Below are 25,695 nucleotides of genomic sequence, written 5' to 3' on the forward strand. Positions count from 1 at the left end.
AATTTACAATGCTACCATATATTTTCTATTATTAAAATGGATAATAAAAATTGTTTGGATTTATATATGGTCTGGTATGGATGGAGGTCTATGGGAATGGGGTGCCATCATAATTTACCTCATTGGATGACTATGATTAGTCTTATTAATTCTTTGAAGGAACCTAAAATATAGCACAATTAAGTGGTAAGTTGCTAACCAAACTTACCGTATATACTCAAATATAAGCCAACCTGAGTATTGGCCAAGGTACCTAATTATTACCTGGGAAACCAGAAAAACTGATTGACTTGAGTATAAGCCTAGGGTGGAAAATGCAGAAGCTATTGAGTTTCAATAATCAAAGCAAATGAAAATAAAATTATTAAAATTTGAGACATCAGTGGGGTAATGTATTTAAATTTATTTGGTTTAAATAAAAAACCTAAATAAAAGGACAAGTCATTTAACATTAGTAAACCAGAACAGTAAGTGGAAAATAGGTTCAACAAAAATACAATAAGGTATCAACAATGATACCTTATGAGTACTATTCCCTGAGCTCAATCAGCAACCAAGCTAAAATGTAAAGAGAAAATCTTTCAAAACTGGATTCCTCATCATCATCTGTATCCCAATGCAGAGCTTCAGCTGGTGTCAGGTCATCATAGACGCTGTCCTCACTGAGATCGCCGTCATCACCATCACTGCTGTCATTTTAATACAAAGCGCAGTCTTCACTGCCATCCATAGCATTACTACTACTATGTTCCTGGAAGGCACGTCACACCGTCTTCTGGAATGTCTTCCCATGCATCTCAAACCCAATTTGCTATTAACTCTACGTCAGGCTTCCTGAGATTTCCTCCTTTTGTTAGTCGGGTTTGACCAGATGTCATCCATTCATGCCACATCCTTCGCACACGGTCTTTAAAAGGCTTATTCAAAGATACATGTCATAGGACTGCTCTGATTAGTTAGGTGTGAGTAAACAAACATTCAAAGCCCTGCAGTGTCAGCGGGGCTTTGAATGAACAGCGGAGAAATGGCAATCACTCGTGAGAAATGGGCCCTTGTCTGTTACCTGGGGAGTCGGGGGGGAGTGAGATGTTACACCTCGCTGAGGTACCACTGATACTTGTATCAGCCGAACCCCAGTTTTTCAGCATATTTTTTTGTGCTGGAAAAACTCGACTTATACATAAGTTTATATGGTAGGTGACTCAAAGCCATCTAGAGTCTCTGTAATAGAATATATCTGGCAACCTTCTCTGTAATGATTTCCATTTATATGATCTTATGAACACTTCTACTCTATCATATAGGGAATTTATATGCCAAATTTGAATCCATGGCATGCAGCAACATCATTCACTCATTGAGCTTGTCAGCTTATTGTAAGACAGTTAAATCAATCTATCTCAGTGTCTACACATATGCATATATGAACATTCTGTGTCAATTTACTACAAAGCACTCCCATTTTAAACCCATTGACCTGTCTGTTTCACTGCATAGAGGCCTATCCCGGGATTCTGTGAAAGCAGCACTTACACTTATACTACAGGTGTTAAAGATATTCTAAATACTTATCATAAACGTTATCATGCAATATATGTAGACGCATGCACCCTATGGGGCTGTTCAATTCTGTCATACAAGGTCACTATGAGTCTGCATCTAGTCAACCACCAAGGTTAGCAGTTTCTAATGTCAGATAATATTGTAAGTGAAGTAAAAACACTCACTGCCATCTAGTCATTGCTGACTTTGAATGAGTCCCTGTGAGTTTCTGTGACTCTATTTACAGGAGTGAAAAGCCAAGTTTTTCTCTCATGGAGCTGCTGGTGATTTTGAACTGCCAACCATGCAGACTGCAGGCCTACATGTAACCACTGCAGCATCTTGACCCTAAGATTAAATACAAAAGAGCTTCAAAATCTTTTTAAAAAAAAAGAAATTAATAGGTAATAGAATTCTCCCATTAATAATCAAAAAGGAAATCAAAGTACAGAAAAGATAAGTGATTTGCAAAGTATTGTGCCGTCTTGTGTAATAATTTAGATTCCACCTAGTGAAAAGATGAAATGAAGTTTAACGTAGGCAACTTGATTCCAGTGACAATTTGTTTTAAGCAACTCACAATCATCGTAGCGATATAATGAAAATGCTTCTGGGGTTTTTTGTGTTTTGTTTTTATGAAATGTAGTGTATATATATATATATATATATATATATGAATGAAGAGACAGTGGTAGAACTTTTTAACAAATTAGACACTTTAATTCTAAAGAGGTTGATAGAATTGAAGGATATTTAAAGGAAATTTTTGGACTTTTATTATTTCCTTTATATATTTATGTCTTTGCTTATTTTTCACTCCCCTTGATAGCATGTACTACTTGTTTGGATTATTGTGTAATCATATTACTGTTACAAATCTAATTCTTTCAGGGAAAATTATTAATATGTGTACAGTACAAGGACATCCATAGATCTTTAATTCTTCTCATATAATAGATAGTTGGTCGGCAGGAGGTCAAATACCAGCAGGATATCTGCAATCTGGATGACACCACACCATCATCACTTGAATCAATGTAGGAAGAGAACATATATTTTTTCCTAAGATCATAAATTTTAATCTCAGCAATTAGAAGAGCAAGACATTTTCTGTTTATATTTTCCATATGACATTTCAATAGTATAGATTTAAATGTCATGTTATCGTTGAGATTAAACCATTATAGCACCATGAAACACCCTTGAGATAATTTGTTACTATTGTCATTTTTGTCCTCATTTCTGCAGACTAATATAATATTCACCTTTGGTTATTTAAAATAAATATCTCCAGTAATTTATGTTATACCAACTTCTATTACAAAGCTTTGTAAATTGTAGAAATCACCACAGTGTTCCTGTGGATGAAAAGATGCTTAAAGCCATCTTATATAATAATTTAAATTCTACCTTAGATATTCTATTTAGATTTTTTCATGTATCCATAATTTCTCTTCTTTAATGTTTCAAAATTGTTTGAAGGTGTACAAAACTCTAAGATAATTTTCAAAATATTGTTTCACTTGCCCTATATATTGCTATTCTTTTGGGTGGCAGCTTCCAAATTATAAAAGCAAAACAAAAAATGAAATCAGTTATATCTGAATTTTAGATATGCCACATACAAGAGGGCTTCAAAGTACTCTAGAAAAGTGGAACTGAATCATAATGGTATTTGGGGGGGGATAAAATAGGTATATAATTTTCTATGAATTTTAAAAGCCAACTAGCGCACATAGCTTAGTAGTTATTATGTCTGCTTCACACTCAGAAAGTCTTGAGTTCAAGTCCCAGTTTAGCTATCTGCTATTTTGTTTTGGAGCTCTGGTGCATAGTGGTTATGAGTTTGGTTGTTAACTGCATAGTTATTCATACAAAACCACCAGCTTCTGTGAGGGAAAACGATAGGGCTTTCTACTCCCCTAAAGAGTTACAGTCTCAGAAACTCATAGGGGCAGTTCTTCCCTGTCCTCTAGAGTCACTATGAGTTGGATAAGTTGGCATCCACTCAATGGCAGTGAGTTTGTGTTCTTTGGAGCAAACAAGTAAGATTTCTGGTGCACTAGTGGGTAAATAAATACATAAAGCTGGTAATCCATGTCTTTGGATGGAACACACAGCTACCGTAAGGAAGATATAACCCCAAATGGAAGTTCTACCCTATCCTTTATAGTCACTATGAATTTGATTCACCCTATGGAAGTGTGTTGGTTGTGGTTTTGTGAAAAACACGTAGTGTCTGACTCCTAGCCCTTGCTCATCAGGTTGTTATACCTTGGTAGGGTCTGTGTTGCTGCATCATTGGTGTGGATCCTGATATTCCAGTTTAAGTAGAGATTTCAGACTAGGACAGACTGGTAATCAATATTTCATAATCTATTTCTTAAAATATTAGCCAGTGAAAACTTTATAAATAATTGCAGAATTAACTCTGACATCCATCTCAAAAATGAAGCATTCAAGTTGGAAGGCACACATAGTATAACTTGGTAAGAGTTACCTTCTCAAAATAGAGTCAACATTAGTGATGTAGATGGAACAACATTTAGATACCTTCATTTACTGATGAAACACAACCCAAATTAAAAGAATCAGTTGCAATTATCCAATGACAATTGGAATATGGAATGTGAAATATCTTAATGCTCTGTATTTTACTTCTTTGAGTTTTAGTATCCATAGCAATGGCTACACATATATTAAAAAATGATACGAAGGTTTATAAAGGACAATAACAAGTTGTAATGCCAGTGGGAAATGCTCCAGGTGGTTGTCTACTGGCACATGTTACAAGGATCACGTCTGCCAATAAATGTGCAAATGGGGCATACTACTCTTATGTAAGCCTCAATCCAAAAGCATTCAGTTTAAATTTCATTGGCCAGCTCCCTGAATTAAGTGCCCACAGGCACCCCACTCCGCAAACTTACTTCTTGCACCAACACCTTCATTTTCATTTGCTCTGAGGGTTGGAAACCCATCACTCTGTTCCATGTTCTGGCTCCTGATTCCGCTGCAGCTACTCTGATGGTTTAGCTGTAATCTCAATCCCAGAGGTTTCTTGAATAGGTATCTCTGGTCCAGAGGATGTGCTCCTTTGCTTGTCCTTGTTACTAATGAGGTCTCCCCTCCTGCTTCTCAGACAGCTCATCTTATGCACAGCAGGGTGGCCCTCTAGAGGTTTCTAGTAACGATTACTCACAATATGTCACCCTACCTCCTTCCCAGACACTTGAAGGGAAAAGTTGTTGGGGAGAGAGATTTTGTCTAGAAGAGCCACATTAAATAATTCACTGCCCGTGAAGACTGTATGTATCTATGAAAATTGAAAGCAATAAAAATGAAATCAAATCATAAGATAATATAGGGAAATGTAAAAAGATCTGGAGTTAGAATTGCAAAATGGAAGAACACTGCATTGCTCAAACTGAAAGATCTAAGGAAGAAATTAAAGGCTCTTGTTTGAATATTGAAGGATCCTACATGTGAAGCAATGAACGAGGCAGAAAGCATCAAAAGAAAATGAAATAAATATACAGATTTCTATACCCCCAAATAATTAATACACATTCAACCATATTAGGAGGTAGCATATGTTATGTATATAGTGTTAAAGGAATAAATGAAACCTACACTGAAAGTATTGGTGAAGAACAATGACATGACTGTTCACATAAATGACAGCCGAATATTATGCTAACCTTCTTCCAGGATCTTCAGAAAATGTTTGTAATTTATTGATGTAATTGTACTACCCAACCTTTGTACAATTTATTTATTAATTATTTTAACAAAACTGAAACTAAAAAGATATTCTTCTTATAGAAATAAGGGGGGTATGGAAACATCAGCACTGGTATTAGAGGTAGTAAAAATAAAAGTATATAATTCATGCCTGATATATATAATTTAACTATACTGTTTTATATAGAAAACCTAGAAAAAATTTAAACATAGGGAAAAATAGCAGATATGGACAATCTTTTTAGAATATTGGGTATTGATGAACTTAAACTATAAAGCAAGGAAAAATAGCATTTCAAAGAGAATAAAATTATATATAACTGGTAGTTTATTAGTATTGAAAATACCTTTGGCATTATACTTATGAAAGGGGAATGCTAATAACAGAAAAACATGAGTGTTATGCTGATAATATTAAAGGTAGAGGACTAAACCTCTCAGAGCCTCAGAGAACCATCTGTCAATATTTTATATTGATTTATTACATTGGTTAACATGTAGAATATCTTCATATGAATTTAAAATTCTAAAAATTATATGCCGACAGCTTACTAACTCAGCTAGCTGAATCCCTATGTTAAAAGAGAAATGAGAATTCTGTACATAACATATCAACCTAGGTGAACATACATAATAAGCAAATAAAAGATGAAAACCTTGAGGAATTTCTGTCTACATATGGAAGAATATAACCTGGAATGCTATAGCTATCTTTTTAGCAGGGTTCATATTTTGATGATTATTGGAATGATTTCTGGCCTGATAATCTTAGGACTGTCTTCGGGCACAATACGTTAAATTTTTTTTAAAAAAAAGGTCTCTCAACTATTCCAAACTCATAAAAAAAACACAGTTATGAGTATCAATCATAATGTGTTTAACATCATAGTGTTTTTATTTTAAATTATTTAATATATCACAAGTGCCAAAATACATATAAAATTGGGCTAGGAAATGGTTTTCACATCAATCTTAATATTTAATAAAGTTTCTATATCTAAAAGCTGTCATTCATTTAAAATATTCAATGGGTCTTCAGTAAGAACAGCTTTTAATTTAGAAATTATGCTGAAAGTGATGCCTATCTCTAATAATATTCTGGATTGAGGAAGAAAAGGGATTCTTAAAAAAGTTATCCATCCTTCTAAATGGGAAGCAGCCTAAAAGATTGATATTCTACCTCTTTTCTAATGTACAGTATTCTAATTTTTGGTATTCTTGGTGAGACACAAACAAACTATATATTTTATATAGTTTGAGCTTGGTACCTCAATTATAAAATGATGTACAAAGCAAGTACTTTGAAAAAAATATGACATGGTGTAGGGTTCTTATAAAATTTATATATGTGCAGAACTCACCTGGGTTACCCCCATCCTCCCCCCAAAAAACCAGATTATTTTTCAAGTATATGATTTTAATTTTTTTACAAATTGATCTTAACCTTCAAAGTACTCTCCATTGCACTTAATACATTTTTTTCAAATCTAATCTTGGAAACACTTTTCAAACTCATCTGTTTGGATGGCTGACATCACCTCCCACATTTCTTTTTCACCTCTTCTGGATCATCAAATCACTCTCTTCTCATGTTTCTCTTCACTCGAAGAAACAAAAAGAAGTTGCACAGAGTGAGGTCAGGTGAGTAAGGTGCATGGGGCAAGAATGGCGTGCTGTTTTTTGCCCAAAGCTGGTGCACTGAGACGGCTGCGTGCGCAGGTGCATTGTAACGGATGCAAACTCAGTCTCCTGTCTGCCACACATCAGGCCTTTGCTTTTTTTTTTTTTGGTCACGCACTGTATTGCAATCTTTTCAGAATCTCTAAGTAGAAAGCTTGATTAATAGTCTGACCTGATAGAAGGAACTCCAAATGCACTTCAAGGTCACAGTTTTGTCCCTTCAGGAAGTTGACAGATGTCCACAATTAAGTGTCATCACTAGGCATAACACCTTTTTGGAAATGAGAAAAACACCTGTACACTTGAGTGTTTCCCATCATGCTGTCCTTGTAAGCTCTGTTCAACATCAGAACAGTTTCTGGGCATTTTTCCTGAGCAGGAAACAAAACTTCATAGCTGTATGCTATCCTATTAAATTAGTCATCACACACACACACACACACACACACAAATTCACTGTGGCCCAAGAGAACCTTTCCCCTGGGGGCGCTAACAATTGGATGCTGCCTAGCAGGAAAAATGCGCCCTATGACGGCCCCACCCAGCAGAGCTTTTCTCTGCTTGTTTTAGTTGTTTTTAGGGGGTTTTTCCCTCGTATAACATTTACCACTTCTCTGCCAGTTTATGATTCTCCTTTGGATAATGTGTTGTGATGGTGGAAGTAACGCCACCATTATTCAAACACCAACAGGGTAACCCATGTTGGACAGGTTTTGAATAGAGCTTAAAGGATAATAAAAAGTCATGAAAAGAGGAAAACATTACACCGTTCTCAGGGCTTAATCACTGAAAACCTTATTAATATTAGCAGAACACTTTTTGCTGCTGTGCTGGATGAGGAGCCCCTCGGATTGAAGGCATGCAAAGCACAGCTGGGTGAGAGCTCCCTGCTCTAAGTAGAGTCAATCTTAATGTTATGGATGGAACAAAGCTTACCGGGCCTTCACCTTCTGGTTGAGCACAACTCAACATGACAGAAAAACCCCGCAGGTGTCTCCTAATAGCCGGGTCCAGCATGTACAAAATATAGACTGAAAGGCATGAAAAATGAAATTAAATACTTAAAGATCTTGAATGTACACATTATTGAACTCAATTGGATTAGCATTGGAGATTTTTAACTAATCATGTATCTTGCTAAGCCAGGGATGACAAAATGAAGAGGTATAAATATTTTAAGTTCTATCTTGAATTGCAATGCTGTTGGTGATAGAACAATATCGGTACACCTGAAAGGAAGACCAGTTAATATGACCATTAGTACAATGTAATCCAAACACTAAAGACAATAATGAAAAAAACAAGAATTGTATAAACTTTTCCAGTATGAGTTTGATTAAACATATAATCTAGAGGCATTGATACTAATGGTGATAGAATGCAAAGTGGAAACAAAGAGGAAATTTCCGTCGACATAAAACACGGCCTTGATGATAGAAGGAAGCTGGGGATTACATGATATAATTTTCAAAGTTGATTAATAAAACGTATTAATTACAAATACTTATTTTACAATAACATGAACAACAAATATGCCAGTATACCTAACCAGATGAAAACAAAGAAACAAATAGATTTCATTTGTGACTAGATCAAAGAAGAAGCTCAATATTATCAGTCAATATTATCTGTGGGAAAGATCATCAATTGTTCATATGTAAGGTTCAGTTGAAGTTGAAAAAAGTTTTAAGATACATCAGAATCAAAATGCTATCTTACATATATCCCATCTAAATATTTAAACCAAATCAAGGACAGATTTTATTCATGGAGCACTAATTACCAGGAGAGTCGTGAGATGTCATGAAGAATAACATTTTTAAAAAGAATAGGAAGAAAAAAGAAACAAAATGATTATCAGAAGAAGCTCAGTAAATTTTTCTTAAATATAGAGATGATAAAATGAGTGGAAAATATGATTAATTGAGCTGAACACACACTTCAAAGGGTAACTCCAGAAGTTAAAGTATAATGAAAAAATGTGCAAAGACTGGAGTGAGAAATCTAAAATGAAATAGCACACTCAACAGTTCTCAAGATGAAAAATTGAAGTAAGCATTAAAACTGATGTTGAACTATTGTAGCTTTTTAACAGCAAATTATTGAATTACGTACAAAGCATTGAAAGAAGATGGAAGAATACATATAGTCATTATAGCAAAAGTATCTGGTGTACTTTCAACCATATCATGGAAATCATTAAATATGATCAGCAATCTTGAAAATACTGCAGAACTAAACAGTATTTTCATTTTTGTACCTAAGGTCACTATGAGTTGGAATTGATGTGAGGGTACCTCATGTCAACAACAAAAATGTATAACATATACAGGTATGCATCAACAGAAGTTCTCTCTGTGTATAAATCTTAACTATTCCTATAGTTTAAATTTTTTCTTAATAATTTAGCCTTATGCAGATAAATAGTTATATACAAAGATATATCACACCCTCAGGCTGGTATTGATCAAACATGCAATCAAGATGTATTGATAATAATTGGCAAGTAGAATGCAAAAGTTGGAAATAAGGAGGAATGAAACATTTGTTGAAAAATATATCCTTGATGATAAAAAAATAAAGATGACAATTGTACAGGGCAAAAAAATTGTTCATAACATATACCTTTTTTCAGTAACACAAAATGAGACAGTATATGTAGATTTCACCAATAGAATATGTAAACTTCAAATACACTACATCTGTAAGAAGACAGGTGTTAAAAAAAAGAAGGCAGGGGTTAACTGTGCAACAGAACACTAATTTCTTATATGCAAATTCAGGTTTATGTTAAAATAAGTAAACCATGCCATGAGCCGAAATACAAGCTTGAGAGGTTATCAAACTTGAATTTCAAGAATATCTTAAGAACATGTTTGATACATTAAACATTCGTGACAGAAGACCTGATGGACCGCGGGAGAACACCAGGACCTCACTAATGAAGAAGGCAAAAGGTCATTTAAAAGAGAGGCAAGAAAGGAAAAGATGAATGTAGATGTTAGAAAAGACTCTGAAACTCTCTCTTAGTCATAGGGCAGCTACAGAAAAAAGAATTATGAAATTAAAGAGCTGAATAGGAAATGTCAAAGTGGAGGCTCAAGAAGACAAATTCAAATATTATAAAGAATTGTGAAAATACCCATAGTTAGAATATGAAAAATTAAAGAATATACTCAGCATATTTAAGATGGAAAGAACTCATGAAATAGTTCAAGCCTCCAGTTACAATATTGAAACTTTTGAGGGCAATCTATTGAATGATGCAGAAAACAACAAAATAAGTTGCAATGAATATACAGTGCCAATAAAAGAAAAAGAACTAGTTGACATTCAAACATTTCAAAAGGAGCATAAAAGTAAGATCCATGATACTGAAGGTAGAAGTTCAAGCTTCACTGAAAGCATAACCAAAAAAAGCTCCAGAAATTGATGGAAATATTTTAATAAGGTGATATAGCATTGGAAGCACTAATGTGTCCATGCCAGGAAATTTGGAAGATTCTTCTGGGCCAACTGAGTGGAAAAATCCATACTAGTACCCATTTCAAAGAAAGGTGACTCATAAAAGTGGGCAAACGATAGAGCAATATTATTGCCATCATGTGAAAGTAAAATTTTGCTGAAGATCACCCCACACAGCTGCAGTTGTACATTAACAGAAGTTCAGGTAGAATTCAGAAGAGGATGGATGGGGAATAAGGGATAGCATTGCTAATATCAGATAAATCTTGGTTCAAAGCAGAGAATACCAATAAGGTTTTTCTTGGGTTTCATTGACTATGCAAAGGTATTCAATTGCATGGATCATAAAGAATTGTGGATAGACTTGTGAAGAATAGTAATTCCTGACCACTTCATTGTGATCATGCAGAATGTGTACATAGATTAATTTGTGCCTGTGGGCAGTACAAGAGCACACTGCATGGTTTAAATCAGGAGCAATGCACATTGGGTTATATCCTCGCATCGTAAGTATTCAATCTGTAAACTGAGCAAATAAGCAGAAAAGAATGTGGCTACAAGTTTGGAGGGAGGCTTATTAACCATCTATGATATGCAAATGACACATCTTCACATTCTGAAAGCAATGAGCACTTTAAGCACTTGTTGACTAAGATCAGGCCTTCGGTATGGATGATAAATCAATGTAATGAGTTCTCCAGTTCTCAAAATTGGACCAATAACACCATTATTATGAATGAATTAGAAATTAAAGTTTTAAGGATCAGTGCTCATGGAAGCAGCAGTCAAGAGATCAAACGATGCATTGCATTGCGTAAACCTGGCACACAAGACCGCTCTATGGTGTTTTAAAGCAAGGACATTACTTTGAGGTCTTAGGTGTGCCTGAACTAAGCCAGCACATTTTTAGTTGCCCTTATACATTTCAAAGTTGGACATTGAATAAGGAACATTGAAGATAAAATGTATAAGAATATTGAAAGTACCACGGACTGCCAAAAGAACAAACATCTCTCTCGGAAGCAGTAGAAGCAGAGTGCGCCTTAGAGGCAAGCACGGAGAAAATTCCTCTCAATTACTTTGGACATGTTATCAGGATACATCAGTCCCAGGAAAAGGATATCATGTTTGCTAAAAAGGGAGGCTCCGTGAAAAAGAGGACAGTTGTGGAAGAGAAGAATTCACACAGTGCCTTCCACAATGAGCTCTAATATGTGAAAAATGTGACTTTGATGCTAGAGTTTATTTCGGTTGCAGATAGGTGACAATGAGTTGTAACTAACTCAGCAGCACTTAACAATAACAATAGAAACTGTATTGTCATGTTTCTCAAATATCTCAAGAACAACATGATAATGTATTAAAATAAAGTGCAATAATATGGCCAACAGTTATCACAGGAAAACAACAACAACAACACCAAAGAACTATGTTTTCAATTAAACATAAGTACCTCTAGAATCCTCATCAGAGATGGTATGTTTATCTTAATGATGTAATGCAGATGTTACTTTTCTGTGGAGGATGAGTTTGAAAATTAAATCACTGCCTCTATTGTTGTTTTCTCCTTTCCTGATTATATTTTAAGATTTATGTTGTCTATACAAATCTAATAAAATTCAAAATGCCTTTTGTTCCCTTTTATATTCTACTTTTTAAATATTTTAGTGAATCATGAGTCTTATCCAGAATGCCAAATTGAGCTATTAGCTACAGAAAACCAAGAGAAATGTGGGAGAATACTTTTTGAGAAAATCAACTAAAGCAAAGGCACAGATTAGAATAAATATGTTGCTTTTCATGCAGTATTAATTTTTAGTGTATTTCTTTAGGCTAAATGAATGTTTTACAACAGACATAAAATTCCAATAACTGTAAGTAAAAGTAGATGATATTGCTAACTTAATATCCTAGTTCCTTTATGTACACATGATGATAGTTTAAAATTTACGATACTTGTACATTATCTGCTAGAGTGGGAGTAACTAGTAGCTTTCATTTTAACATGTTTTACTTGTATATTTCTTTCATTTTTATGCATAGTTGTTGACCCGCCTCCCTTTCTTTCTTTCATTTTTGCATATGTTCTTTAATTATTTCATACATAACCAAATACTGCTGTCTAAACCTCAAATGAGTGGTTCTGGAAGAGAAAAAAAATTGAGTGGGGAAAGCAAAGGGATAAGTGCTTGAATATTACTAGAAAGACTGACACCTTTAACCCACCCACATGCCCCAGACCCGGCAACAGCCTCCTAAAGGTCATAGCCTTGACCACCATTTAGAATAGTTCTGCTTTGCACACCTGGGACACTACAGGGGCCATTCACATGGCAGCAACTAACAGCAACTACAACAGCAAGCCTCAAATAAAAACGCATTAGATGCATTTTGTACCAGAAAAGCATGTTTTTTATTATTTTTAAGATTCCTTTCAGAATTGCTGATTACATTTGAAACTACTGAGTGATCCATATGCTTTTATAAACTTTTACATGACGATTAATAATTTTAGTTTTTATTCACCCAGCATACTCTTTTCATTAAACAGGAAAGCATTTTCCAAATTCCTAAGTTTCATTTCGTAGTCATTGTATGTTCTCCTCTCATTCCGCTTGCCTGAAGAACATCTTCAAATGCATGATGATCTGAAGACATGGCTTCCCAATATTCGTGAATATAAAAAAATCTCTGCAGATATCTGCTTTTCTAGTTCCCCCTCATTTTGATATGGGGGTATTAGTAAGACTTTTAAAATAAGCATTCTTCTAAGAAAGTTAACACTTGAAATTTTTCAGTTCAATGAAAACCTTCTTTAGGAAAAGTGAGCAGTGGATATTTTGTGTATGTTTTTGGAGACATACAGGCATTTATTCAGTCCAGGTGGGCACATATACAATATGGACTGCTCATGCTGCTCAGGCACCTGGAATTTGCCCAGGTTTGTCCTGATGGACCTGTACTCAGGTGATCAAGGTGGAAGAAATCAATGCACTAAACTAGGCTGCTCACTGCAGCCCTCCCTCCCTCATAGATCCACTCAGGTTGGAAAGAACCTCCCTCCCCTCCCCTACTTCCCACTGCTGCTCCACAGGTCTTAGAGCAGCTGCTTGTTTGGGGTGCTTCTTGGGCATTTTAGGCAGGACTGGACAGGAGGAGTCCCACATGCAGGACGACAGCCAACCTGGTGGTTTGTTTTCCTGGTAGTTTGGGCACTGTTAGTAGAGATGGGTCACAGAAAAAGGGAAGGATTGGAAATGGTAAAAAGCACAATATTGACATTGCTACTTAATTCAAGCTCACATTTTCAAGTTTTCTGAGTGCACGACAATTCATCGTCCATCGAAGGGTTGTCTCTAGCTGTGCATTGGCTATTTTTATAGTGAATAATAAATGACTGGTACTACGGACAATGTATAAAGATGGAAACCACTCTTACATGTGAATAATTCTCTCCCAGAATGCTTAACACATTGAGCTAAACAATGGGAAAATAATGAGTTATGGACAGCAATGTGACCATTGACCATGTATTGGACTATTGAGCTAGAAGAGATTATAATAAGGATTTGAGGCGCACAAACATCCACTTGGCTATTAACCACTATTAAAATGTCAAAACAGAGAAAGAAAACTGAATGTAAATTGCCAAGTGGAACAGCTTTACATGATTATTTTTGAAACTACAAGTCATAAAAATATGTTCATTAAAGTCTTTTTTAAATACTTATATTGGGGGCTCTAAGATCTCTTAATAAAATCCATACATTCCTCCAGTGTATCAAGAACATTTCCAGCTATGCCGCCATCATTATTTTCAAAGCACTCTTCCCACTTGATCCCCTGATATTAGCTCCCCATTTGTTTCCCTCCTTCCTACGCCCACCCTCCCTCACAAACCCTTGTTAAGTTATAGATTATTATTGCCATACCTTACATTGTCCTCAGCTGCCCCTCCCCCACTTTTCTGTTATCCATACCCCTGGGAGGAGATTCTAGTTTGATCCTTATAATCGATTCCCACTATCTCACCCCACTTTCCCCTAATACTCTTGGTATCTCTACTTTCATTGTTGACCCTGAGAAGTTTATTTATCCTGGGTTCCCTGTGGTGCAGGCTGCTATCTGTAGCAGTGTGCATGCTCTGGTCTAATCCAATTAGTATGGTAGAATTGAGGTCATGATACTGTGGGGAAGGAAGCACCAAAGAACTAGAAGAAAGTTGTGTATTTCATTGGTGCTGTACTGCACCCTGACTGGCTCATCTCTTCCTTGTGAACCCTATGTGAAGGTATGTCCAATTGTCTACAGATGGGCATTGGATCTCTAGTACATGCCCCCCAGCCCATTTACCTTGGGTATGGTTTTGTTATGAGTCTTAGATGCCTGATTCCTGATCCCATCAGCAGCTCATGATCACACAGCCTGGTGTGTTTTTTTCCATGTTGGTTTTGTTGCCTCTCAGCTAGATGGCCACTTGTTTATCTTCAATCCTTTAAGACCCCAGATGCTATATCTTTTGATAGCCAGCATGCACCATCAGCTATCTTCACCACATTTGCTTATGCACTCATTTTGTCTTTAGCAATTATGAGCATCACAGAATGCCAGATTATTAGAACAGAGTGTTCTTGTGTTAAGGGAGTACTTGAGTCAAGGACCAATGTCCATCTGCAACCTTAATTCTTAACATATAATATGAGTACATAGTTCTATTTCCCTCTTGTTATATGTGTATTTATCTATGTACATGCCTCTATTTAGACCTCTATAAATGTCCTTTGCATCCTGGTTCTTTCCTCTATTTCCTTTTATTTTCCTCTTGTCCCAACATCATGTCCAGCCTTCATTCGGGTTTAGTAATCCCTCGCTGCTATATTATTCTTGATTAAGCCCCACTAGGCATCTTGTGACCTTCCTTCCATTGATTTCAGTTCACTTGTTGTTCCCTTTCCCAGAGTTGGTTCCCCACCCCCTTCCTTTCTCCCACTTCCCCTTCTCCCATATCCCCCTGGAAACATTGGTCACGTTCTTTTCATCTCCAAATTATTTATCGTGTCTATCTTACCTAGATAAACATGCAGATACATTAATAGGTGCAAAAACCAGGTAAAGCCAAATACAACAACAAAGGAAGTCAAAACCAACAAAACAATAACAACAACAACAATACAAAAAGAAAGCCACTGACAACAATGGAAAAGCTTATAAATAGTTCTAGGTCTGTTTTTTGGCCTTAATGAGTGTTTTCCACTTGAGTCTGTTGGGGTGCCACACTCTGTCTCCAATGTATTTTTGATATTTCGTGAGGATTTTATCACTCTTCTCCCCCTGCTGCTCTGCTGCCTGCTTTCAGTGCCTCTCCCCCACGTGGTGGGGCCAGACTGTGCACTATTCCCTCACTGTGTCTGGTGCTGTACCCCGCAGTGACATGGTTCAGTGAGGGACGCTGTGTCCCATGGTGGGGCCAGCCCTACAGTCCTCCCCGTGTGCTATCTGACTTGAGAAGGAACATTGTACTTGGGGCTTAGTGGGCCAGGATATGCTCTTCTACCCTCTCCATCCCTTTGCATTTCTCCTGAGTGCTCTAATCTGACGCCCCCTCTCCCCAAACTAGCCCCAGTGTTGTCCTCTGAAGTACATTCTTCTGGGAGGGGGTATGTGTGTCCACATAGTTGGGATTCTGGCCAGGCTAGCAGACCTTTCTGTTGGTTCCCTGGTACATGTCAGTATGTTGTATACACATCTTGGTGCATTGGTTGGAAGCCTAGTCTCTCCATTGTATGTATGTACCACAGTGTTTTTTTATCCATTGGTCTGTTGATGGAAACGTGGGCTGTTTCCAACTCATTGGAAATGTGAAGTGTGCCGCAATCAGCATCGCAGCACAGATGTCTGACCATTGTTTGTTTCTTGCCTCTTTGGGGTAAATGTCCAGTAGGGGGATTGCTAGGTGTATGGTAGCTCAATCAATATCCGTGTTAGATGTCGCTAAATTGATTTCCATAATAGCTGTACATACCTACAGGTCCACCAGCAGTTGATGAGAATTCCTAACTCACCACAGCCCCTCCAACACATGTTACTTTCTGATTTTTTGAATTGGGCTACCTTTGAGGGATTTAGGTAGTATCTCATAGTTGTTTTAATTCGCATTACCCTTATGGCTAATGATCAAAATCCTTTTCTCATATGTTTATTGGCCATTCAGATTTCAGCCTCTGTTAAACTTCTGTTCAGGTCCTTTTCCCACCTCCTTAGTGGGCAGTTAATTTTTGTTTCTTATTGTAAGGTTGCAAAGTGCTGTGGATTTTAGTAATAAGGCCTTTGTCTGAGGTGTCATTGCTAAAGGTGTTTTCCCAGTCTGTGGGCTCTCTTATTCTCGTGGTGAGTTCTTTCAATGTATATAGTGGATTACCTTAAGTATAACCCACTTGTCAATTTGTGATTCCTCTGTATTTGTATCCTTCCATGTTTCTGACAGTCTATGTATTCCCTGTGCCAAGGATCTCAGGTTTGTCACTTTTCCTCTTTAATGGCCCTACTTGTTTGGGGTTTTACCTCAAGGTCTGTGATCCACCTTGAGTATATTTTTGTCCATGGGGTGAGGTAAACGTCTTGCTTAATTTTTCTGCAGGGAGATATGCATATTTTCCAGCACCACTTATAGAAGCATACATCCACTTCACATTTGATATTTTGGGGCCCTTATCAAAAACCAGTTGTCTGTATGCTGATGTTTTTATTTCTGGGTTTTCAGCTCTTTTCCATTGACCTGAATATCTGTCCTTATACAAGCAGCACAATGTTTTGACCACTGTGGACATATAATATTTGCTAAAGTCAGGTAGAGCAAGCCCTCCCACTTTGTCCTTCTTCTTGAGGAGTTCTTTGCTAATTCTGGGCTTCTTCCCATTGCATATGAAGTGGTTAATAGATTTTTTTCAATTATAAGAAGAAGGATGATGGTATTCGTATTGGGATAACATTAAACATATATAGTGTCTTGGACAAAACTGACATATTTTCTGTATTGAGTCCCCCAATCCACAAGCATAGGATATTCTTCCATTTGTTGACGTCACTCTTGGTTTCTTATAATAGAGTTCTCTATAGTTTTCCTTATACAAATCTTTTGTTTTTGTAGTCAGACATATCCCTAGATATTTCCATTTGTTCTTTACTATTTTAAAGGGTACTACTTTTTAATTGCCTTTTCTGTGATCTTCTCTGATGTGTATAGCAGTCCAATAGACTTCTGTTTGTTGGTCTTGTATCCCACCACTCTGCCATATTCCTCTGTTGCTTCCAACACCCCACTTAGGGAGTTCCAGGGTTTTCAATATATAAAATCATATCATGTGCATACAATGGTAGCTTTGCCCCTTCCTATCCCAGAAAAATACCTTTGATGTATTTTCTTTGTCTTATGTTGTAAGTTAGTACCTCCAGTATGATGTTAATAGGAGTAGGGGAAAGGCGCATCCTTGTCTGGTCCCCATTTTCGGTTGTTTTTTCTCCATTGATTACCATGTTTTTGTTGGTTTCCTATTTATAGCTTATATAATATTGAGGAATTTTCCTTTCATTCCTATCTTCTTGAGTATCTTAAATAGGAATAGATGTTGGATGTTGTTGAATGCTTTTTCTTCATCTATCAGTATTATCATGTGGTTATTATAGTTTTTCACATCAATATGGCAAATGATACTAATTCTCTAGCATATGTTGATCCATCCCTGCATCCCTGGTATGAATCTCACTTGGTCATGTTGAATATATTTTAAATGATTTTGTATTCTATTGGCCAGTATTTTGTTAGGATTTTTGCATTGATGTTCATTAGGGATATTGGACTGTAATTCTCAGTTCTTGTGGGATCCTTGCCTGCTTTAGATATCAGAGTTATTCTAGCTTCATAGAAAGAGTTTGGAAGTTTTCTGTATTTTTGTATGTTCTGGAAGAGTTTGTGTAGGATTGATATAAGTTTGTCCCTGAATGTTTGATGGAATTCTCCTGGGAAGCAATCTGGCCCAGGGACTTTTTTTTTTTGTTGGTAATCCCTTCAAACCTTGTCTATTTCTTCTATTGCTATGGTTCTGCTGAGGTTCTTGAGGTTCATCTAGGGTAGTCTAGGGAAGGATTGTTTTTCCAAGTATTTGTGCATAGCTTCCAAGTTTTTGAATTCATTAGAGTACAGTTCTTCACAGTACTATGAATTATTTTTATTTTATTGGGGTCCTTTTCAATGTCCTCTGTTTCATCCCTCATCCTCGCTATTGAAATTTGTTCCTTCCTTTCTCTGGTTAGGTTTGCCAGTGCTCTATCAATTCTGTTAATCCTTTGAAAGAACCAGCTTTTAGCTACATTTATTTTATCCACAGTTTTCTTTTTTTTCCCTCACCTGTATCGCAGCTCTGAAATTCCTTTTGCTGTTAGTAGGAATTTTCTGTTGTCTCTGTTCTAATTGGTGTATGTTTGATGCCAGCATATCTAACATAAGTCTCTCTTCCTTTTTCATGTGTGCCTGTATTGCTATTAGCCTTCCTCTGATAAATGCCTGTGCTGTGTCCCAAAAGTTTTGGTATGCAATTTTCATTCTCATTTTTTTTCTAGAAGCGTCCTCATTATATCTCCTGATGTGGGCCAATACCCACTCCTTTTGCAACAGAGGGTTATACATCCTCAAATTGTTTGCCCTTGTTTTCTTCATCATCATCTTGTTGATTTCCACCCTTATGGCATGATGGTCAGAGAGTCATCTGTTTAATTGCTATGTGATGGAATTTCTCAGGTTCAGCTTGTGTCTCATCATGTGGTCCATGTTCAAATATGTCCCATGTGAGCTTGAAAAAAATTGATTTCATTTTACCTTTGGGTGGAAAGGTCTGAAAGTATCAGGTCAAGTCGTCCAATTGTGCTGTTTATATCTGTAACCTCCTTGTTAATTTTCTTTCCCTGTGATCTCTATTTTTGAGAGAATGGCATATTAAATTCACCTAGTATAATTGTTTAGTCTGTGGTTTCTTTTTCATCTTTTTGGAGTGTTTAATTTATGGATATCATGGGTCTCTCATTTGGCACATATATATTTATTATGTGCACTGCTTCTTGGTCTATTGTTCCCTTGAACATTATATGGTGCCCCTCTTTTTCTCTTGTTATGGCTTTTACCTCGAGATCAATTTTGTCAGAGATTAAGATTCCTATCCATGCTTTTTTTTTTGCATTACCATTGGTGGTATATTTTTCTGCAGCCTTTAATTCTCAGCCTGTTTTTGCCTGCAAGCTTGAGATGTGTCTACTGTAGGCAACAGATGGGTTGTTTTCTGAGCCAGTCTGTTAGCCTCCGTCTTTTAATGCCTGAGTTAAGTCCATTGGTATTCAATGTTATCAAATCCTTGTGTGCACTTTGTGAAGTCACTTTGTACCTTTGTGTTGGGTGTTTTCCTACCTATCTTATCACTTTGTGTGTGTGTGTGTGCGTGCGTGTGTGCGTGTGTGCATGTCTCTGTGTGTGTGTTTCACTCTTGCCTTCTTTCCACTATTAAACTAATGCTATCTTGGGGACTGTTTTCTCTTTGTCGCCCTCTGAGTAGAGATGTTCTATGTGCTTGTCTCTTATTTGCGCTCAGTGAGTTTTCATCTTCTGACTGGGTCAGCAAGGATCTTTTGTATGGCTGGGTTTCTTTTTATGTATTCTTTGATGTTTTCTTTGTCTGGGAAGACTCTTACCTCTTCATCTAAATAGATAATTTGGCTGCCTATATTATTCTCATATTTGCATTATTTTCCTTCAATTTTCTGAATATTGCCTCCTTGAAAATATCATCCATCCACCCTGCAAATAGCTCCTTGTCTCCCCATACACCATCCCCTCTACCTTCAGATATTTTCATGTTTTCATACCTTTTGTATCTCCTCTAGTGGACACCACAGCATTGCACAAGCTAGTTCACTTCTTCCATGTGAGCACAGCTGATTCCTTACTGGATGGCTGCTTATAAATTTTGACATGCAGATGATATGATTTTGCTTGGTGAAAGTGAAAAGAACTTGAAGCAATGACTGATGAAAATCAACCATTACAGCCTTCAGTATGAATTACAACTCAATGTAAAGATCACAATACTAATATATGACCAGTAGGTAAAAGTTGATAAAGGGAGATTAAGTCTAAAGTTGTCTAGGATTTCTTCTTGCTTAGCTCTACGATCAATGCTCATAGATTCATCATTCAAGAGATCAAGTGAGTCATTGCTTTGGATAAATATGCTGCTTAGAACTCTTGAGAGTATTAAAAAGACAGGTTATTACTTAGAGGAATAAAGTTCCCCTGACTCAATTAGAAACGCCAACAAAGAATTGATGCATTTGAATTATTGTGCTGAAAAACAATGTTTAATCTACTATGAACTGCCAAAAAGACAAAAAAATAGCTTTGGAAGAGTTATGATCAGAGTAATCCTTGGAGGTAGAATGGGAAGACTTTGTCTTTTATAATTTAAACATGTAGCCAGAATAGACCAGTTCCTGGAGAAGGACATCATGTCTGGTAAATTAGTGGGGCTGCATCAATATAGTGCCTGCAACACTGGGTTCACAGAGAGGAACAATTGTGAAGTGAAATAGGACAAGTCAGTGTCACTATGGCTAGTATCTAATGGATGGTCCTAACAACAACAATAACATACTTCATCATGCCTATTCAATCTGTATGCTCAGCAAATAATTTGAAAAGCTGTACTACATGAAAAAGACAGAGACATTAGGATGTAATGTGCCTCCTGAGAAATCTGTTGCATGTAAATAACATAAACTTGCTTGCTGTAAGTGAATACAACTAGAAGCATTTACTAACGATGATCGAAAAACCACATTCTTCATTCAGTTTGGATTACATTTCAATGTACGCAAGAACTAGGCCAACATGCAACAAAATGATAAGTGGAGAAAATATTGAACTTGTCAAGAATTTATTTATCTTGGATTAACAATCCTTGAAAGTGACACATTGTATTTGGCAAATCTTCTGCTAAAGATCCCATCAAAGTCTTATAAGAGCCAAATGTCACTTTGATAAGTGAAGAACACTTGACCCAAGGCACGATATTTTCAATCCTTGATACATATGATAAATGATTTAGAATAGATTAGGGAGAAATTGGTTCATTTGAGCTATGTTGTTGTCATTAAATATGACATTGATTTCCAGAAGAATGAACACATTTATCTTGCTGGAAGAAAAACTAGAATGTTTCTTAGAAATAAGAATGGCAAGACTTTCTTTCATATTCTACATGTTGTCAGCAGGAATCAGGCCCTACAAAGGGTATTATGCTTAGTGAAGTAGAGAGACAGTGCAAAAGACGTTAACATGGTGCGATGTCCAAATAGGCCAAAAAATAAGTACAACTGTGAAGTTGGGAAGGGATTGAATACTATTCCATTTTTGTACATAGATTGGATGATTCAGAACTGTCTAGATAGCACTTAACAAAACAACGTTGATAATTCTAAAGAGCATGTTTAATGATTCTTTTAATATATATCTTCTATTTGTATGAATGGTGACTTCTAGTAGTAGTAGTTCCAGTTCTTGGCTTCCTATGCAGACAACCTTGGAAGTTCTCTCTTTAGCTACCCAGACTGCTAGTATTTATTTTTATGAGTTTAACTTGTGTTCTATATTCTTGTCTCCTTTTAACTGGGAATTTTATTATGTCCCTGTTCAGAGACATAATAATTGCTAGGCACTATTTACTTCTTGTCTTTGGCTCTAAGATGTTGTTGCTAGCATAGGCCATTAGTCACGTGGAGTAACTTAACTTCTTCCTTGATCAAGTCTCCAGGTTTTCTTTCACTCCCCTCTGCTCTGGACAGGACAAGACTTCTCTGTATGCACAAATAATATATAGTCTTACACTAGGATGATTCTTTAGAAACATGGATAACTGCTCCCAAGAAAACACAATATGGATGTAAACTCACAAGCATCCCTCTTAGTATTATACAAAATATTTTTTTAACTAAGGGTTTATTTCTTGGTGTTACCTATTTGTGTATGTTACAAAAGCTCTTGAAAATCCATTCATATCAAAGACTAAATTCCTCCATATTGATTAATGTCCTAAATAAACAGCATAATTTAAAGAATAAAAATGCTCCTTGTCTTTTTAGGAAGAACCATGACTATTTATGATTTAGAGGAGCTCGACAAAACTTATGGAGATATTTGAATATTTTAAATTATTGCTAACAAAAAGGGATATCATACTGGAATTTCTTTACAATGCAGTGCTTATTGATAGCATCGCATGCTACATTTTATGAACTGCTTACTAAGCAGATATTCAGTGGCATTTAACCCTAGTCAACAGAAGGAAGTGTGATTTCTTTTTCTTTTATTAAAAACTTTTATTTGGGGTTCTTACATCTATTATCACAATCCATATTTTCATCCATTGTGTCAAGCACATTTGCACATATGCTGCCATCATCATTTTCAAATCATTCTCTTCCTACTTGAGCCCCTGATATCAGCTCCCCATTTGTTCCCCTCCCACCTCGCCCACCCTCCCTCATGAATCCTTGATAAATTATAGATTGTTACTTTCATATCTTACATCGTCTCCCATTGCCCCTCACTCTCTTTCCCATTATTTGTCCCCCTGAGAAGGGGTTATAGTTTGATATTTGTGATTAATTCCCCCTTTCTCCCCTGATCCTCCCCTAATCCTCCTGATATCTCCACTCTCATTGATGGCCATGAGGAGTTTATCTATCTTGGATTCCCTCTGTTGCGGGCTGTTATCTGTAGCAGTGTGCATGTTCTGGTCTAATCCAATTTGTAAGGTGGAATTGAGGTAATGATAATAGGGGGGAGGAAATACCAAAGAAGTAGAGGAAAGTTGTGTGTTTCATCAGTGCTATACTGCACCCTGACTGGTCCATTTCTTCCTTGTGACCCCTCTGTGAAGGGATGTCCAATTATCTACAGATGGCTTTTGGTCTCTACTCCATGCCCGAAGCCTGCCACCACCCTCCCACCTCCAGTCCCTTCCATTTGCATTGGGTTTGATTTTGTTCTGGTTCTTGGATGCCTGATACCTGATCCCCTTGACAATTCATGATCACACAGGGTGATGTGCATTTTCCATGTGGGTTTTGTTGCTTCTCAGGTAGATGGCTGCTTGTTTATCTTCAAGCCTTTAAGATCCAGGATGTTATATCTTTTGATAGCAGGGGGCCATCAGCTATCTTCACCACATTTGCTTATGCACCCATTTTGTCTTCAGCAATTGTTTCAGGAAGGTGAGCATCACAGAATGCCAGATTATTAGAATAGAGTGTTCTTGGGTTGATTCCCAATATCCATTTGCAACCTTAATTGTTAACATATAGTATGAGTACATAGTTTTATTCCCCTCTTGTTATATATGTGTTTACTTATGCACATGCCTGTATTTGGACCTCTCTAAATGTCCTTTGCGTTCTGGTTCTTTGCTCTATTTTCTTTTACTTTTATCTTATCCCACCATCATGTTCAGCCTTCATTTGGGATTAGTTATTCCTCACTTTTACATTGCCCTTGATTAAGCCCCACAAGGCATACTACATCCTTCTCTCCATTGATTTTTGTTCACTTGTTGTTCTGTTGTCCCTGGGTTGGTTCTCCCTACCCCCCACACGTCTGTTCTCCCCCCTCACCTTCTCCCATGTCCCCCCAAATCATTGGTCCTGTTATTTTCATCTCTGAATTATATATCCCACTTATCTTATCTAGATAGATATGCATATACATTAATAAGTGCAAAAAACAGGCAAAGCCAAGCAAATCAACAAAGGGAGTCCAAGCCAACAAAACAACAACAAAAAAACAAATGACAGCAAAAGAATGTCACTGATAAAAAGGAAAAACCTCTAAATAGTTCAAGGTCTGTGTGTTGGCCTTACAAGTGTTTTCTACTCAAGTCTGATGGGGTGCCACACTCTGTCTCCAAAATATATATTTTAGCATTCCTTGGGGATTTCATCACTTTGCTCCCCTTGATGCTCTCTTTTATACCCTTAGTGTTTTGCCCCTGTGTGATGGGGTCAGATTGCGCACTATTCCTACACTGTGTCTCCAGTGTTGTTCCCCACAGTGCTATGGTTTAGTGAAGGAGGTCATGTCTTGTGGTGGGGCTGGCCTTATTGTCGTCTTTGTGCATTGTCTGCTCTGCGCAGGAATAACATTCTTGGGGCTTAGGGGGCCAGGATGGCCTCCCCTCCCTCTCCATCCCTTTGCCTTTCCCCCATATGATCTAATCAGACATACCTCTCTCCCTAAGCTGTTGCCCAGTGTTGTCCTCTGAAGTGCATTCTTCTGAGGTGTGTATGTGTGTGTGTGTATGTGTGTCCACATATTTGGGATTGGGGCCCACCCCACAGATCTCTCTATTGGTTCCCTGGTACATGCTGGCATGTTGTATTCCTCTCTTGGTACAGCTGATTGAAGCCTTTTCTCACGATCCCTCTCCTGTGGAGATATAAACAATACCCTCCCCTTGGGTGGGTTAGTGCCCTGTTCCTCCTACCCATGTCTTTCCCCCCCTCTTTCTTTCTTCCCCCTATTTAATTGGCTGCTGCATTTATCCCTGGGTTTGGCCCCTGTCATCGTAGCTGGACCTCACCTCAGGCATGTATGTCTATAGTAACTTTTCCCCATTCCCATTTTTTTTTAAGCTTACCTCAATGGACTCAAGTTGTACTTGTCCCTTTGTGCTTGGCTTACTCCACTAAGCATGATTTCCTCTAGTACTTCCCATGCGGCAATGTGTTTCATGCATTCATGCGGCAATGTGTTTCTGCTTTTTAGGGATGCATAGTACTCCATTGTATGAATGTACCACTGTTTTTTGATCCATTTGTCTGCTGATGGAAATTTGGGTTGTTTCCAACTCTTTGCAGTTGTGAATTGTGCCATGATGAATATTGAAGCACAGATGTCCGGCTGTGTTTTTTTTCTTGCCTTTTCTGGGCATATTCTCAGTAGGGGGATTTCTGGTTTGTTTAGCTATTGTATGTATATATTGCCAATATCTCCATCTGTTTGGATATTGACAGATATATTTCCATACTGGCTGTACATACCTGCAGGTCCTCAAGCAATAGGTGAGAGTTTCTATCTCCCCACAGCCCCTCCAACACTTGTTACTTTCTGAGGGATGAAATAGGGGACATTACAATGGCCCTTAATGGAATAAAAAAGATAATTACACA

Source organism: Tenrec ecaudatus, chromosome 2, assembly GCF_050624435.1.
Source record: "Tenrec ecaudatus isolate mTenEca1 chromosome 2, mTenEca1.hap1, whole genome shotgun sequence".
NCBI lineage: Eukaryota > Metazoa > Chordata > Mammalia > Afrosoricida > Tenrecidae > Tenrec > Tenrec ecaudatus.